This window comes from Oryctolagus cuniculus, chromosome 11 (assembly GCF_051225735.1).
Source record: "Oryctolagus cuniculus isolate XC-2025 breed Fujian yellow rabbit chromosome 11, ASM5122573v1, whole genome shotgun sequence".
Lineage (NCBI taxonomy): Eukaryota > Metazoa > Chordata > Mammalia > Lagomorpha > Leporidae > Oryctolagus > Oryctolagus cuniculus.
The window spans coordinates 56,666,181-56,681,113 of NC_142877.1; positions in this window are offsets into that span (position 1 = coordinate 56,666,181).

A 14,933-nucleotide genomic window follows, 5' to 3' on the forward strand; every position below is an offset into this window, starting at 1 on the left:
AGAGGGAGAGAGAGAGCTAACTAGCTCTTACATGCCTTTTCATTCCTCAAATGCCCCCAGTAGCTGGGGCTGTGCTGGGAGCAGGGAATGCCAGTCTAGCTCTTCCATGTGGGCTGTAGGGACCCAATTAACTTCAGCCATCCCCACTGCCTCCCCAGGTCTGAAGGTGGAGACAGGAGCCGGAGCTGGGAGTTGAACCCAGGTATTCTGATTGGGACATGGGTGTCTTAACTGCTTGCTACGCTAAATGGCTGTTCCCTAAACACACATTCCCCACCCCTCACCCCTGTTTCATTTGAAAGGCAGAGAGATGGTGAGAGAGGAGGGAGAGAAAAGAGAGATCTTCCATCTGCTGGTTCATGCCTCCCTCCCACCCCCACCCCAAATGCCCACAATAGGCCTGGGATGGGCCGGGCAGGAGCCAGGATCCCCAGACCCAGGCCCAGACCCCAATCTGGGTCTCCCACACGGGTGGTGGCAGCGACTCGTGCGCTTGAGGAGCCTGATATCATAGTAATAGCATCACCTGCTGCCCCCCAGAGCCGTGCATCAGCAGGCAGCTGGATAAGACAGTCTGACATGGGATAAGCGTGTCTCCGGCAGCGTCTTAACCATTACACTGGCATGATGGCTGGTGATGTTTGTAGCTTTCCAGTTTCAAAGACCTTTTATCTTTTTTTTAGAAGTTTTCTGATTTCCCTCCTTTTTTTAAAAAAAGATTTATTTATTTATTTGAAAGTCAGAGTTGCACAGAGAGAGAAGGAGAGGTAGAGGTAGAGGTAGAGGTAGAGGTAGAGGTAGAGGGAGAGAGAGAGAGAGAGAGGTCTTCCATCTGCTGGTACACTCCCCAATTGGCCACAATGGCCAGAGCTGTGCTGATCTGAAGCCAGGAGCCAGGAGCTTCTTCCAGGGCTCCCATGCTGGTGCAGGAGCCCAAGGACCTGGGCCATCTTCCACTGCTATCCCAGGCCACAGCAGAGAGCTGGATCGGAAGTGGAGCAGCCAGGACTCGAACCGGCGCCTATATGGGATGCTGGCACTGCAGGTGGCGGCTTTACCCACTATGCCACAGCGCCAGCCCCGACCTTTTATCTTCTTGAACTCACAACCAACCAAACGAAGTGAGTTGTATTGTTATGATGATATTATGCTCTGCAGCAAAGAAACCAGATCTCAGAAACACTGAATACCTCGGCCAAAGTCACCGGCGAGTGTGAGATTTCAGGCCAGGGCTTCTCCCTCTCAGATGCTCTGCTGTGCCCTCTGCATCTGCCACATGCAGTCCGCAGGGCCTCAAGCCTGGTTCTTACCATTTTGCCCTCATTGTCTTAATTTGTAGTTAGGTCGATTCAACAGGTGCAAGAAAAAAAAATACTCTCTGGTCTCGGTGTCTTAACACGACAAAGATCCACGCGTCACCCAAGTCTCCTGTGGAAGTTTGTAACCGTGTGACTGGGAGCTGCGGCTTACCCCTGGGCTCAGGTTGTCCGGGAAGAAGGGACACGGGAGCAGGTGCCGAAGGTTGTCCGAGGCTTGGAAGTAGCACGTTGCTTCCGCTCGAGTCCCTCGGGTGAATGGAATGAGATGTCGCCTTGCCTCCTTGCAAAGGGACTGGAGATGGAATTTAGCTGGGCGCCCATTCCGCTTCTCTCAACATGGGTGGAGTCCACATTCTAGAGTTGGCACAGTTGTCTGGGGAGTTTAAAAGAAGCCTCCGGAGAGGAGACCTTGACCTGGCCACATGTTTATGCCTGTGTCCAGTACATTCATTCCACGTGGATGGAATTGACAGAGGGTCACATGTCACCTCAGGGGGACAGAGACACCCCACCCCCAACATCCCACCCCACCCAGCGCTGGGGAACAGCTCAGTTGACTGAGCCGTGGGCGAGGCCGCAGGCTCTTTCCTTCAGGGTAGTGTTATAATCTAGTTATGGATCCTCTTCGTTTTCGCTTTCTGTTGATGAAAAGTCAGAAATATTCTTACCTTGTCACAGAATAAACAGCCACATTGTGGTCACAATTTTTTTAAAAAGATTTATTTATTTATTTGAAAGTCAGGGTTACACACACACACACACACACACACACACAGAGAGAGAGAGAGAGAGAAAGAGAGGTCTTCCATTCTGCTGGTTCACTCCCCAGTTGGCCGCAACGGCCAGAGCTGTGCCGATCTGAATGAAGCCAGGAGCCAGGAGCTTCTTCCAGGTCTCCCACGCGGGTGCAGGGGCCCAAGGACTTGGACCATCTTCCACTGCTTTCCCAGACCATAGCAGAGAGCCAGATTGGAAGTAGAACAGCCCGGTCTCGAACCGGCACCCATATGGGATGCCAGCACTGCAGGTGGCGGCTATGCCTGCTACACCACAGCACCGGCCCATGGTCACAATGTAGGTGGCCGATGTCCCGTGCCCTGCGGTTCTGTCACGTTTCTGGCGTCATCAGGGCACTTCCCTCTGGAGGTGGGTGTTTGGCTCAGCAGTTCAGGCCCTCGGAGGGCCCTGGCTCCGCTGCTACTTCCAGCTTCCTGCTGCGGCTCTCTCTGGGGGACAGCGCAGAGGACGGTCTGAGGACTTGGGACCCTCCCGCCATGTGGGAGACCTGGATTGAGTTTCAGGCTCCTGACTTTGGTCTGACCCAGCTCTGGTTGTTGCGACCTTGTGGGCATACAAAGGGGAGGGAAGCAAGATATTGTGATTTAAGACTTTTTTTAATTAATTAATTTTTAAAGATTTATTTTTAAAATTTTTTGAAAGGCAGAGTTACAGAGAGACAAGGAGAGACAGAAAAAAAGATTTCTGCTCTCCCAGCTTGGGTCTGGCCTGGCCTGGGCTATTGTAGACATTTGGGGAGTGAACCAGTGGATGGGAGATCTCTCTGTCTCTTTTCCTTTCAAATAAACAACAACAACAACAAATCTAAGAAAGAAAAGTCGTGTTAGTCAGATTTTTGTCACTACACAAAATACCTGACAGGAGTTATTTATGAAGGCAGGAGTCTAAGACCAGGTGGCCCCATTGGCCTGGCACTTGTAAGGGTAGCGGATGGTGTAACAGGTGCAGAGAAGGGTCCCATGGCTGGCCAGGGAACAGAGAGACCAGGTAGACGCAATGCAGCTTGCGTATTTGAAGAGTAGACGGACAAACGCAGAGAGTCCCTCACAGACGGACATGGAGAGTCTTCCACTCACCAGTGCACTCCCCAAATGCCTGAACAGTCGAGGTTGACCAGAACTCCATCTGGATCTTCCACGTGGTGTCAGGACTCCCAGAATTTGAGCCATCACCTGCTGCCTCCCAGGCTGTGCGCCGCTGGGAAGCTGGCATCAGAGGTGGAGCCAGGACTCGAACCCCAGCACGCTAACGGGGGATGTGGGGCATCCCAAGCAGTGTCATAACCCCTGTGCCAGACTCTCACACCCTAACTGGGCTTTTACAACCCAGCCTCTTGCAAGAACTGCCTACTGAGAGCGCCCCTCCCAGCCCCGGGCCTGAGGACCTCGCACTGGGCCTACCTCCCAGACACGGTAAGTGGATCAGAGTCCCACCTCTAATCCACCAACCGCTAACATATGGCTTTGAGGACCAGGCTTTCAACACACAGGCTTTTGGGGGTGTGTGGAAGCAATGGCTCGAGTAGTTAGGTCCCTGGTACCCGCCTGGGAGACCTGGGTTGAATTCTGGCATCCCAGCATTGGCCTGGCCCAGCCCTGGCTATTGCAGGCATTTGGGGAGTGAAGCAGTGAACATGTATTATGTATAGAATGCATATACTGGCCGGCGCCGCGGCTCACTAGGCTAATCCTCCGCCTTGTGGCGCCAGCACACCAGGTTCTAGTCCCGGTTGGGGTGCCAGATTCTGTCCTGGTTTCTCTTCTTCCAGGACAGCTCTCTGCCGTGGCCCAGGAGTACAGTGGAGGATGGCCCAAGTCCTTGGGCCCTGCACCCCATGGGAGACCAGGAGAAGCACCTGGCTCCTGCCTTCGGATCAGCGTGGTGTGCCGGCTGCAGCACGCCAGCCGTGGCGGCCATTGGAGGGTGAACCAACGGCAAAAGGAAGAGCTTTCTCTCTGTCTCTCTCTCTCACTGTCCACTCTGCCTGTCAAAAAAAAAAAAAAAAAAAAAAAAAAAAAAAAAAAGAATGCATGTACTAAGAGCATACATGCATGTGTATGTGTGCATATAAATATATATGTCTGTGTCTTTTTTATTGATTTATTATTTTATTTATTTGAAAGAGAGTTACAGAGAGAGGTAGAGACAGAGAGAGAGGTCTTCCATCCCCTGGTTCACTCCCTAGATGGCTGCAACAGCTGGAGCTGCGCCCATCCGAAACCAGGAGCCAGGAGCCAGGAGCTTCTTCTGGTTCTCCCACGCAGGTGTAGGGGCCCAAGGACCTGGGCCATCTTCTACTGCTTTCCCAGGCCACAGCAGAGAGCTGGATGGGAAGTGGAGCAGCCCATATGGGATTCTGGTGGGTGGTGCAGGCTGGGGCTTTAACCCACAGTGTCACAGCGCCGGCCCCATGCACGTCTGTGTGTATGTGTGTGTGTGTGTGTGTGTCTGTCTGTCTGTCTTTACCTGTGATACCTGTTTCTCCCAGCCCCTGAATTTCTAACACATGCTCCACCTTGTCCTTTGTGACAAACTCATCTACAAATGATAGCCAAAGATCATGCACCTTTTCCATGACCTTCCTGAAGCCCCTCCCACATGCATATAAATTAGAACCGAGAGAGACAGGTTTGGGATTGCAAAGACCCCATGCTCCTCTGCCCCTTACACAACATTTGCACATGAATGAGTGCTTACAAAAGGCACGGAGCTGCCCAGGTCTCCAGACAGAGCAATTGGCATTATCTTTTTGTTGTTGTTGTTACATTCTTAGAATCCCTGGATCCCATGGTGTAAGGTTGGGCTGACCTCCGCCCTGGCAGTTCATGGTGACTTCCTGTTGTGCCTGGGCAGTGGAGCAAGGGGCGGCTGTGGAAGGGGCTGGAGGGAGACCGGGCTTAGTGTGGTCTCAGCGGGGTATCCTTGTCCGTAGGTCTGAGTCCCTCTTTCCGTCTCTCTGCACTCACAGATTGCCTGGCATTTTGGAGGGTGGAGAGCCTGGGCACCTGGCCCACTGCTTCCCGCCCCAATCTGCCCTGGGCAGGAGGAGCCACATGGTGCTGGCCATCCATCCGCCTGGCCTCTTGCCCATCTGCTACGGCCTCGGCTGCTGCGCTGGCGCAGGCACCAAAGAGCTAGCCCTTGCCTTCTCCCGATGCTGCCTGGGCTGGAAGTGGCAGAATCAGAGGGCGTGGGGCGAAGAACCAAGGCCGGCACCCCTCGCTGCGGGGAGCGGCATGTCCGTGCCTCTAGGGGGCACTGCCGAGGCCCTGGGCTGCTCAGCGGGCGGGAGGGCGGGCTCCGGGGACCTGCACGTGGAGGGTCAGGGTCTCTCGTGGTTGTGGGCACACCCCCAGTGAGAGTGCGGGCAGGGATCTGGGCCCGCGGGGAGGGGCCTGTAGTTAGGGTGCCCCGGCAGCCCCCCAGGTGGGCCTGGGGCTGAATGTGTCCCTGCAGTGGGAGAGGGGAGGGCACTGTGGCTCGGCGGGCTAAATCGGACTCTTCCTGCCTGAGCGCTGGTTCAGAACGCCGGCCGCTCGGCTTCCGTCCCAGCCTCCTGGGAATGCCTCTTGAGAGGCGGTGATGGACGATGGCCCAGGAATTGGGCCCCTGCCACCCCCGTGGGAGACCTGGGATGGGGCTCTAGGCTTCTGACTTTGGCCTGGCCCAGTTGTAGGCATTTAAAGGGGTGCACCAACAGAAGGAAGATCTCTGTCTCTGTAGCTTGGCCTTTCAAGCTGATGAAAATAAATAGACATTTAAAAATGCAATCCGTCCCGTGCGGGAGCGACATCTATGGGTGCTGTGGATGCAGAAGCGGCCCTGGCACGGACCAGCCGTGTCTGCTCTATGGGCACACGAGGGCCATCCCCACGGGCCAGCCCCGGTGCAGAGAGCCGTGCAGCTTCTGCTGGGGACGCAGGCATGGGGGATCTCTGCAGGTGGGTGGTGCCCAGCCCCGGGAGTGCGGCATGTCTGTGGGGTGTGCTGGCCGTCCGTGCCTTGCTTTTTCACCCATGTGGATTGTGTGTTCAAACACGTCAGGTCCCCAGGGGTGGAGGAGATGCTGGGTGGCAAGGGGGCGGGAAGCCTGAAAAAGATGGAGAATTTATGAGCTGCTTTTGTCCGGAGACAGTCGTAATGAAGAAAATTCAATTTTCTGCAGCTCGGAGAGTCAATATGTTAAATCTTAGAGAAGCTGTGGAGTGACAGGAGAATGGCAAAGTCAATGGGACGTGTGCGGGAGGGCCGTCTCCCCTCTGTACCCTTGAACCACAGCTGGGGACAGGATGGCATCAGGCACCTGAGTTCCACAACTGTCCCTCTCCCTCTCCCTCCTCCACCTCGATAGCCATGTTCTCTTGCCTGCTTCTTGGAGGGAGAGAGGCTGCCCTTTCTCACATGCCGTTCTACCCTCACACTGCCTTACCAGGAAGTCCTTCTTGTAGTCTAACCAGCACTCCCTCTTGCTGCAGTTCCTAATTTCACAGCTCAAACTGATTAGCAGGGATGTTTTCTTTCTTCCTTTTCACCCACCCTCCTCCCTTAGCTCCTCCACAGATGGCCTATTTCTCAGCAAGTTTCCATATTCCCGGGACCAGTCTTCACCTCCTCCTCCCTTCCCGTCTCCTGTTCCCCGAGGTAGAGAGGCTGGGGATTCTGCCGTGTGCCCCAGTGTCACCAGGAGCGTGATTAGCTGAGCTACTGGCTGTGTAATTGGCGTGTGCCTGCGTCCCAGGGGTCCCTGTGGTGAGCAGTGAGATCAGGCCCATGGCTGGTTGCACACGTTAATTAATTAGTGCTCCTCTGGAGTCGAGGAATGGAGAGCCAGGCGAGGAGGAGGTGGTGGTGGTGGTGGTGGTGGAGTCTCCAAACCCGGGAGCCCAGCTTTTTAAACCTCAGGGGTCATTCAAGGTCTTGTTGGATAGGCAGAAGCACAGGGCTAGGGGTTCCACAGGCAAAGGTCAGAGATGTGGGGGCTCTGGCTGTGGGGTGTGGGGCCAGCCCCGGGGCTGTGCGTGTCCTGGAGGCAGAGGGAGAGGAGGTACCCCCATCCCTGGGCAGCCTGGGAGTCTTCTCCCCAGGTGGCCCAGAGAGGAGAGGGCAGCGGGGAGGGGGCATGGCAGACCTTGCCAGCCCTTGGGTCCCCCTCCCTCAGGCCGGTTCCCACCAGTCACGCACTCACCAGGCAGAGGTGCCGAGGGCTTGGGGCCCCTCCCGCCTGGATGACTGCCTGCTGCCCAGGAAGGTACCCAGAGTCCTCCGCCTTTGGGGTGACCTTCGCGTCCAGAAGCCTCTGCTGAAACCGGAGGCCTGGAACCCAGGTCTCAGGGAGAGAGCCCACGGGACACCTGCAGAGGTGGGGGGAGGGGAGGAGGTAGGACGGGACCCGGCCCCCCAACCTCCCGGGACAGGAAGGCTTAAGGCGAGAGGAGGGGATGAGCTGCCTCTGGGCAGGTGTCCCACACCTGGTGCTGGGAGGGACCGGGCCGAGGGGGGCCTCGGGTGTGGCAGGGGGGAAGGGGGAAGGGGAGGCCGCGCAGAGCCAACAGGCAGCCGCCGAGACGGAGGGGACGCTTCGCCTTCCATGTGGAGGCGCGAGTCCGTTCTCGCGCACGGTAATTGCTAAATTACCCGCCATCTGCTCGGCTCGCTGACATAAATTATCCGCGCGCAGAAAAGGCGCGGAGGCGGCGCAGAGCCGCGCGGGGGAGGTGCGGGCGCGGGGGTGGGGCGGCGACCTGCTGGGGGACGGTCAGCACTGGCCTCCGTCCTGCCCCCTCGGGAGGGGGGACAGGGGCTTGGGGGTGGCGGAGACCGAGACACCGGGCCCCCGCGAGGTCCCAGGGCTGCCCAGGCCGACCCTTCGCGCGCTGGGCCCTGGAGCCCTGGAGCCCTGGGCACGGGGCGGGGGCGGGGCTTGTCCCAGGTGCGCCCGCAGCGCCTGGACAAGGGTTCGCTTGGGTCCCAATGTCCAGGAAGCCAGAAGGGGCGGGGAAAGAGGGCGGCCGCCTTCCTTCTCTTGGGGTCTGAACCGCACCTTCCCCCCCTAGATTCTCAAGGGCAGGTGCGGTGTGGGCGCAGGTGCAGGGAGGGGCGAACTGATGGGGTGCAGCGGGATGGAGAGAGAGAAGGGGTCCCAGGGAGATGGGTGCAGCGCTCCGGAGAGGTTGCCCGGACAGGTGGGCCACGCTGGGGAGGGGGCTCCGAGGGAGGCGGAAGAGTGCTGTGGGGCAGTGCGGGTGGACACCCAGAGGCGGGCAGGTGGCAGGTGGTCAGGTTGGAGAGCGGGCAGAGGAGCAGAGTGGGAGACCCAGGAGGCGGCAGGGGGCTTCGGCTGTGGCAGAGAGGGCCTGCACTTTTTTGGGGGGGGGTGTCCTTGGAGGGTGCCCGGAAGTGAGGGTGACAGCCCCAGAGCCACTTCCCTGGGTTAGCCCTGAATCGAACGGGGAGCAGCAGGAGTGGGGGGGTGCCAGCCCCTCCAGCTCGAGGCACCTGCAGGGGTGTGCCCGCGGGGGCGGGGCGGGCCGGGGCCGGTTCCAGCTCGGAGCGCAGGAGCTGGCGGGGTTTCTTCGGAGTGATTGTTTAGTATGCATGCGGCGACGCAATCTCTCCCACATCTGCTTAGCACAGCAAGTCCTGTCATATAACTGTCTCCCGCACTGTCTGTCCATAAAGAATGTCTCGGAATTGGTGTAATTCAGAGAAATTAATGACGACTTTCCGCGGGACGGCTCCCTGGGGGATGATTAACACTTCATCGTCCATCTGATGCGCGGAGCCCGGCGCTCCATGGCGAACATTTGGGCCGTGGCCAGCCGCATTAAAGGTTATTACGGAAAGCGCGACCTGCAAACGGGCGAGAGAGGCCTGATGGACCGGGTGGGCGGGGAGGGGCCGAGACGCGAGCGGCCCGAGCTGGTCAAGTCCACGATGGCGCTTCCCGAGGTGTGCGCACCTGGGGGTGGTGGTGGTGGTGGTGGTGGTGGTGGTCTCTGCATCCGGTCCGCCTCCCGCGGGCCTGGCAGGGTGCGGGAGCCGCAGGGGCTGGGTGGGCCACGGGCGCGCTTTGCGTAGGTGGGCCCTTGCGGAGGGAGGCCTCCGCTGGCTAATCCTGGCCGCCTGAAACCAGCTTTAACAAGGTGCTGAAACCCAGGCGCAGGGAGGAGAGGGCGCGAGGTGCCTGAGCACTTTAGGGAGAGACAAAGGCAGGATTTGAACTCAGGGCTGTGACCTCGGAGCTCCCTGGTTCTTTCGTCCAGGGCCATGGGGCAGATCATCTGATGCTTGCCTGTGTTCTGCCTCAGTTTCTCTCCCACACAGAGCGCCAGGCAGATAGGTGTGCCAGCACGTTTGCGGGGTGAGTGATAGGTAGTTTTGCAGGTGCTACTTCTGTGGTCCGGGCCAGAGGGGAGACACTGGTGGCGGTGGAGGGGCTGTAACGTGGGGGCTTCCAGGGCCATGTGTCCCCCCACCCTGGGACATAAACTCCCCCAGGGGTGTTCTGTGTGCCCCTGTTCACCCTCCAGACTTCAGAAGACTGTGTGTGTGTGTGTGAGATGGGTGTGTGTGTGTGTTGTGTGAGTGTGCGTGTTTGCCTGTCATTGTATGAGTTTATGCGCCTGTGCGTTGCATGAGTGTGTGTGATCATGCATCTGCATGCCTATGAGTGTATTTTGCAGGTGTGTGTCTGCACGGGCGCACGTGCGTGTTTGAGTGTGTGTCTGCACAGGTGCAGGTGTGTGTGTGCGTGTGCACAGGGAGCCTGCAGACCCCCTGGACAGGTCTTTGATTTGCCCCTAAGCTGACAGCAGGTTCTGGGATGTGGCACGTGGCGGGCTGCAGTGGGAGGGCGGGAGAGGAGAGCGCAGCTGCTGGGAGGTGGGGACTGGGGGGTGGGGGCTGCGGCTGCAGGGAGATGGTTTCAGGGTCCTGGGGCCCAGGCTGCTGGGGACTGGGGCCTGAGGCCTGCTCTGACCCTCGAGGCTGATGGGAGGCTGGCCAGGGTGGGAGCCTGGAGGGCTCAGACCTCGCTCTTCCCCTTTGCGCACAACCCTGGTTTTGAGGATTGGTGTCGGTTCCTGCTTGGCACCCCATCCTTGTCTCTTGGAGGCCTCTGGTGCTGCCGTGTGTACACCAGGGCAGTGTAGAAGTTCCTGGTTCCAGGCCAGCGCCGCGGCTCACTAGGCTAATCCTCCGCCTGCGGCGCTGGCACACCGGGTTCTAGTCCCAGTCAGGGCGCCGGATTCTGTCCTGGTTGCTCCTCTTCCAGTCCAGCTCTCTGCTGTGGCCAGGGAGTGCAGTGGAGGATGGCCCAAGTGCTTGGGCCCTGCACCCCATGGGAGACCAGGAGGAAGCACCTGGCTCCTGGCTTCGGATTGGCTTAGCACGCCGGCCGCAGCGCACCAGCCGTAGTGGCCATTTTGGGGGTGAATCAATGGAAAAGGAAGACCTTTCTCTGTCTCTCTAACTCTTCCTGTTGGAAAAAAAAATAAAAGAAGTTCCTGGACAAATGGACTTAAAAGATAAGCTTACTGGGGTGCCAGTGTGTTTGCACCTCATGCATACTCCAGCCCCCCATACTATGCACGCTCCACAAGCTTTTTGGAGACTCCTCATACTCTTCATGAACACCAGGTGGGGCTTGGGGGCTGCCTGTGCTGGGAGGTCCTTCCTCAAGTCTCACCTCCAATCCTCTTGCTGCATTAGAAGGAACGAGGCCCAGGCTGAGTGTGTGGGCCTGGAATCTTCAGTCCCCTCCCACAGCGCCCCCTCAGCATAAGGGAGTGTTTTCTCTGGCCCCGGCGGCGTGTGGGTCCGCCCATTCTCGGGGCAGTCTCAGACTGACTTTGAAAGCCCCAGCCCTGGACTGCTGCCCCTGGGGGTCCCTCTTGTGCCCACGTGGAAGACCCCAGATCCTGATCCTGTTCTCGGGGCTCGCGGGGGAAGAGAGGAGGCGTACTTCCCCCAGGTGGTGACACCTCCCCAGCCCGCAGCAGGGGCTCCAGGTCTCACCCCTCACACCTGCTGCCTCAGCCCCCCATTCTCCCTCATCAGGACCCCCCCAATCTGGTCTCTTAGCTCCACCTAGGCGCCATCCTCCATCCCCCCATGCTCTCTGTCCCCAGCCCAGACCCTCTCCTCTCCTCCTCTCTTTTCATACCAGCCTCTCAGCCCATTGCAATTTGGCTTCACACTCTCCTCCTCTGGGAAGCCCTCCTTGATTAATCCTCCTAGTTCTAGATCCCAAAGTTGCTCTCTCTAGAGCAAGAGACCCATTCTGGTGCTTCTCTTTGCTAGCCATGTGCCTCCCCCTGGGCAGCACGGCTCTCTTCCCTCTGCTTCTGTGTCCTCCACCCCTCCATTCTCCAGGACTCGGCTCCATGTCGCAGGACGACCTGGACAGCGTCCCCCAGGACTCGGCTCCACGTCGCAGGACGACCGGACAGTGTCCGCAGCTTCCTGGGAATGGCCGAGGTGATGGTGGTGCAGCCATTGCCTGACTATGCCCCGCTGCTGCACTCTGGTTTAGATCTCCCCCCTCAGCTCCTGGTGCCCTCCTTCCCCGTTCTGGTGGTCTCTGCCGACCCACCCTCCAGACTGCCGCCCTGCAGCCCGTGCCCGGGACGGGGCGGGGAGGGGTGGGAGGCCTGCTCTGGAACGCCCTCCTCCCACACCTGGCCACCTGCTGCCCCATCAGAGCTCAGCACACAGGCTTTCCTTCCACCCTCCCTTGCCTTCTCCCACTCAGTCCTCACCCAGCCCATGTGTCCCCCCAAATTCTGAGTCCTTCTAGAAAGTTCCTCCTTTCCTGAGCCCCTAAGGGTGCCGAGGTGTGGGGTGAGTGGGGACCAGGTCCGGCGGGGCAGATCCTGGCTCCGGGGAGGCACCCAGCGCGCAGCTCAGCACCAACCGATGTATTGGTCGCCACCTCGTGGCAGATAGTGGGAACTGCAGGGCTGGGGTCTCCACGCGGAGTGAGATCCTGGGGTGCAGAGAGGAGTTGTGTGGTGTGAGGCGAGCAGGCCTCGCACACCAGCCATCTCCACAGTGGGCTCCTGAATTCCTAGTCGACCAGAGGAGAGGTGTAGCAAGGACACTTCTGGTTGGAGAGGTATCATTGCAATTTGAGTGTTCGAATCCTCCCCCCCCCCAAAAAAAAACTAAACCAAACCAGAACCCTATAAGGGAAAGTCTGAAACAGAGGTAAGAGCAGCAGAGGTCTGACCGGTGAAGAGCTTCCTGATAAGCCCCAAAGTGTATTTGGATGTGACGGCTTCTGATTGTTTAAAAAAAACCATGATTTGAAAGGTACACATGCAGGCGCCACGGCTCAATAGGCTAATCCTCTGCCTTGCGGCGCTGGCACACTGGGTTCCAGTCCTGGTTGGGGCGCCGGATTCTGTCCTGGATGCCCCTCTTCCAGGCCAGCTCTCTGCTATGGCCCGGGAGTGCAGTGGAGGATGGCCCAGGTCCTTGGGCCCTGCACCTGCATGGGAGACCAGGAGAAGCACCTGGCTCCTGGCTTCAGATTAGCGCGATGCGCCGGCCGCAGTGGCCATTGGAGGGTGAACCAACGGCAAAGGAAGACCTTTCTCTCTGTGTCTCTCTCTCTCACTGTCCACTCTGCCTGTCCAAAAAAAAAAAAAAAAAAAAGGCACACACATGCACGAACACACACACACACACACACACGCACACAGATCTCCTAATCTGTGGTTTGCTCTCCAAATGCCCACAATTGCCAGGGCTGGGACAGGTTGAAGTCAGGAGCCAGGAACTCAATCTTGGTCTCCTACATGCTGCCTCCCACGTGCACATTAGCAGGAAGGGGAAACGACAGGTGGAGCAGGGACTTGGACCCAGGCACTCCGACATGGGATGTGGTTACCCCAAGCAATGTCTGTTTAAAAGAAAAATAAATTTATTTATTTGAAAGGCAGAGTTATGGAGAGAGATGGAGAGACAGAGATCTTCCATCTGCTGGTTCACTCCCCACATGGTCACAACAGCCAGGGCTGGGCCAGGCTGAAAGCCAGGAGCCAGGAGCTTCTTCCAGGTCTCCTACGTGCGTGCAGGGCCCCAAGCACTTGGGCCACCTCCTGCTGCTTTCCCAGGAGCATTAGCAGGGAGCTGGAGTGGAAGTGGAACAGCCAGGACTCGAACTAGTGCCCAGGTGGGATCCCCCCCCCCCCCCCACCGTGATGTCCTAACAGCGGCGTCTTACCACAGGGAGCGCCGGCACCTTCTCCGGGCTCCTGATCCCATCCCTCGATTCTCTGGTCCCATTCAGAAAAATCTCGGGTTGCCGAGCCCTCCCACCCCAGCCTGGGCAGTGCCTCTCTGGGAGGCACGTTCTCCGGGAATCCGCCAGTCCTACTCGCAGGGCTGCAGGTGGAAAGACGCTCCCCCCACCCCCAGCCCTGCGCACCCGGCAGAGCTGCCGTGGGAAGCTGGGAAGTCGGCCCTGGAAGGTTCTGAGGGAGGACCGCTTGGCCTCAGTTTCTCCCCCTGTCACCCCTGGCAGATGACAAGAGTGGGCCAGAGTGGCGGTGTCCCTGGTCATCGTTGGGCCCCGGCACTCACAGGGGCTGTTGTTCCCCCTCTGCCCTCCCTCTCCCAGCTCTTCCTGGGGATCCTGGCCAGGGCCCCGGCCCCCCCCCCCCGCCGGCGGGCCCCCCCCCCCGCCGTTTCTCCCCTGCCTCATTTGCTGCTGCTGACCTTACTGAGTTAAATTAAAAAGCAATGTTCTGTGTGCAGCTCCAGCCCCGTGGAGCCTGACTCTGGGAAGACGGAGACAATTACCGGCCCCTCCGTCTCCCTCTCGTCTGGCTGCCTTATAATTTTTCCCCCCGCTGCCTGGTATGCAACATTTATGTTTTTAATAACACCAGAATGGTTTTGACCTTGGGAATTCGTAGCGGAATGGGCACTGCGAGAGGCGCCCGCGCCACTGGCGTTTGTCTCAGCCTTGGCAGGGAGGGGGCGCTGGTGCTTCCCGGACGCTGGGGAAGGCATGGGGCTGCCCTGGGGGGGTCCCCAGAACCGCAGTGGAGAAGGAGATGCATGGGGAGGAGGGAAGAGAGGGGGCGACTTGTGTTTTTGCAGATTTCTGCTGGGGTGGGAATGGTAGAATGAGGGGTTTGAGAGGGTGCGGCGTCTTCTTGTTTTAAGGGGAGAGTGCTGGGTGGGGAATGGCATGGAGTGGAGGGAGGGGTGTAGGAGGGGAGGGAGTTGTGTGGAAGGCACAAGCTCCGCCCGGAAGCCCCAGTCCACACGCATGCCCCAGCCCCAGTTGGGCTCCTTCCTCCTCCCCTGCTCCAGGGAGAGTGGTGGAGGGGAGGGGCAGCCAGAGCTTGGGAGGTTGTTCTCGGCGAGGTAGAACCCCAGGCTGGCCTAGGGGTGAGGGTGCCCCACCAGCGGCACAGGCTCACAGGGGAAAGGAAGTTGCTTCCTCACCTTTCCAAATTTGTTTTAATTTGAGAGAGAGAAAGAGAAAGAGAGAGGTCTTCCATCCGCTGGTTCACTCCCTAGATGGCCGCAACGGCTGGAGCTGCGTCGATCTGAAGCCAGGAGCCAGGAGCTTCTTCCGGGTCTCCCGCGCGGGTGCCAGGGCCCAAGGACTTGGGCCATCTTCTACTGCTTTCCCAAGCCATAGCAGAGAGCTGGACCGGAAGTGGAGCAGCCGGGACTTTAGCCAGTGCCTATATGGGATGCTGGCACTGCAGGCGGCGGCTTTACCCACTACGCCGCAGTGCCGGCCCCATCATTTGTTTTAATCCTGGGGGTCTGCAGGTTATGGTTTTATTTCAGGAA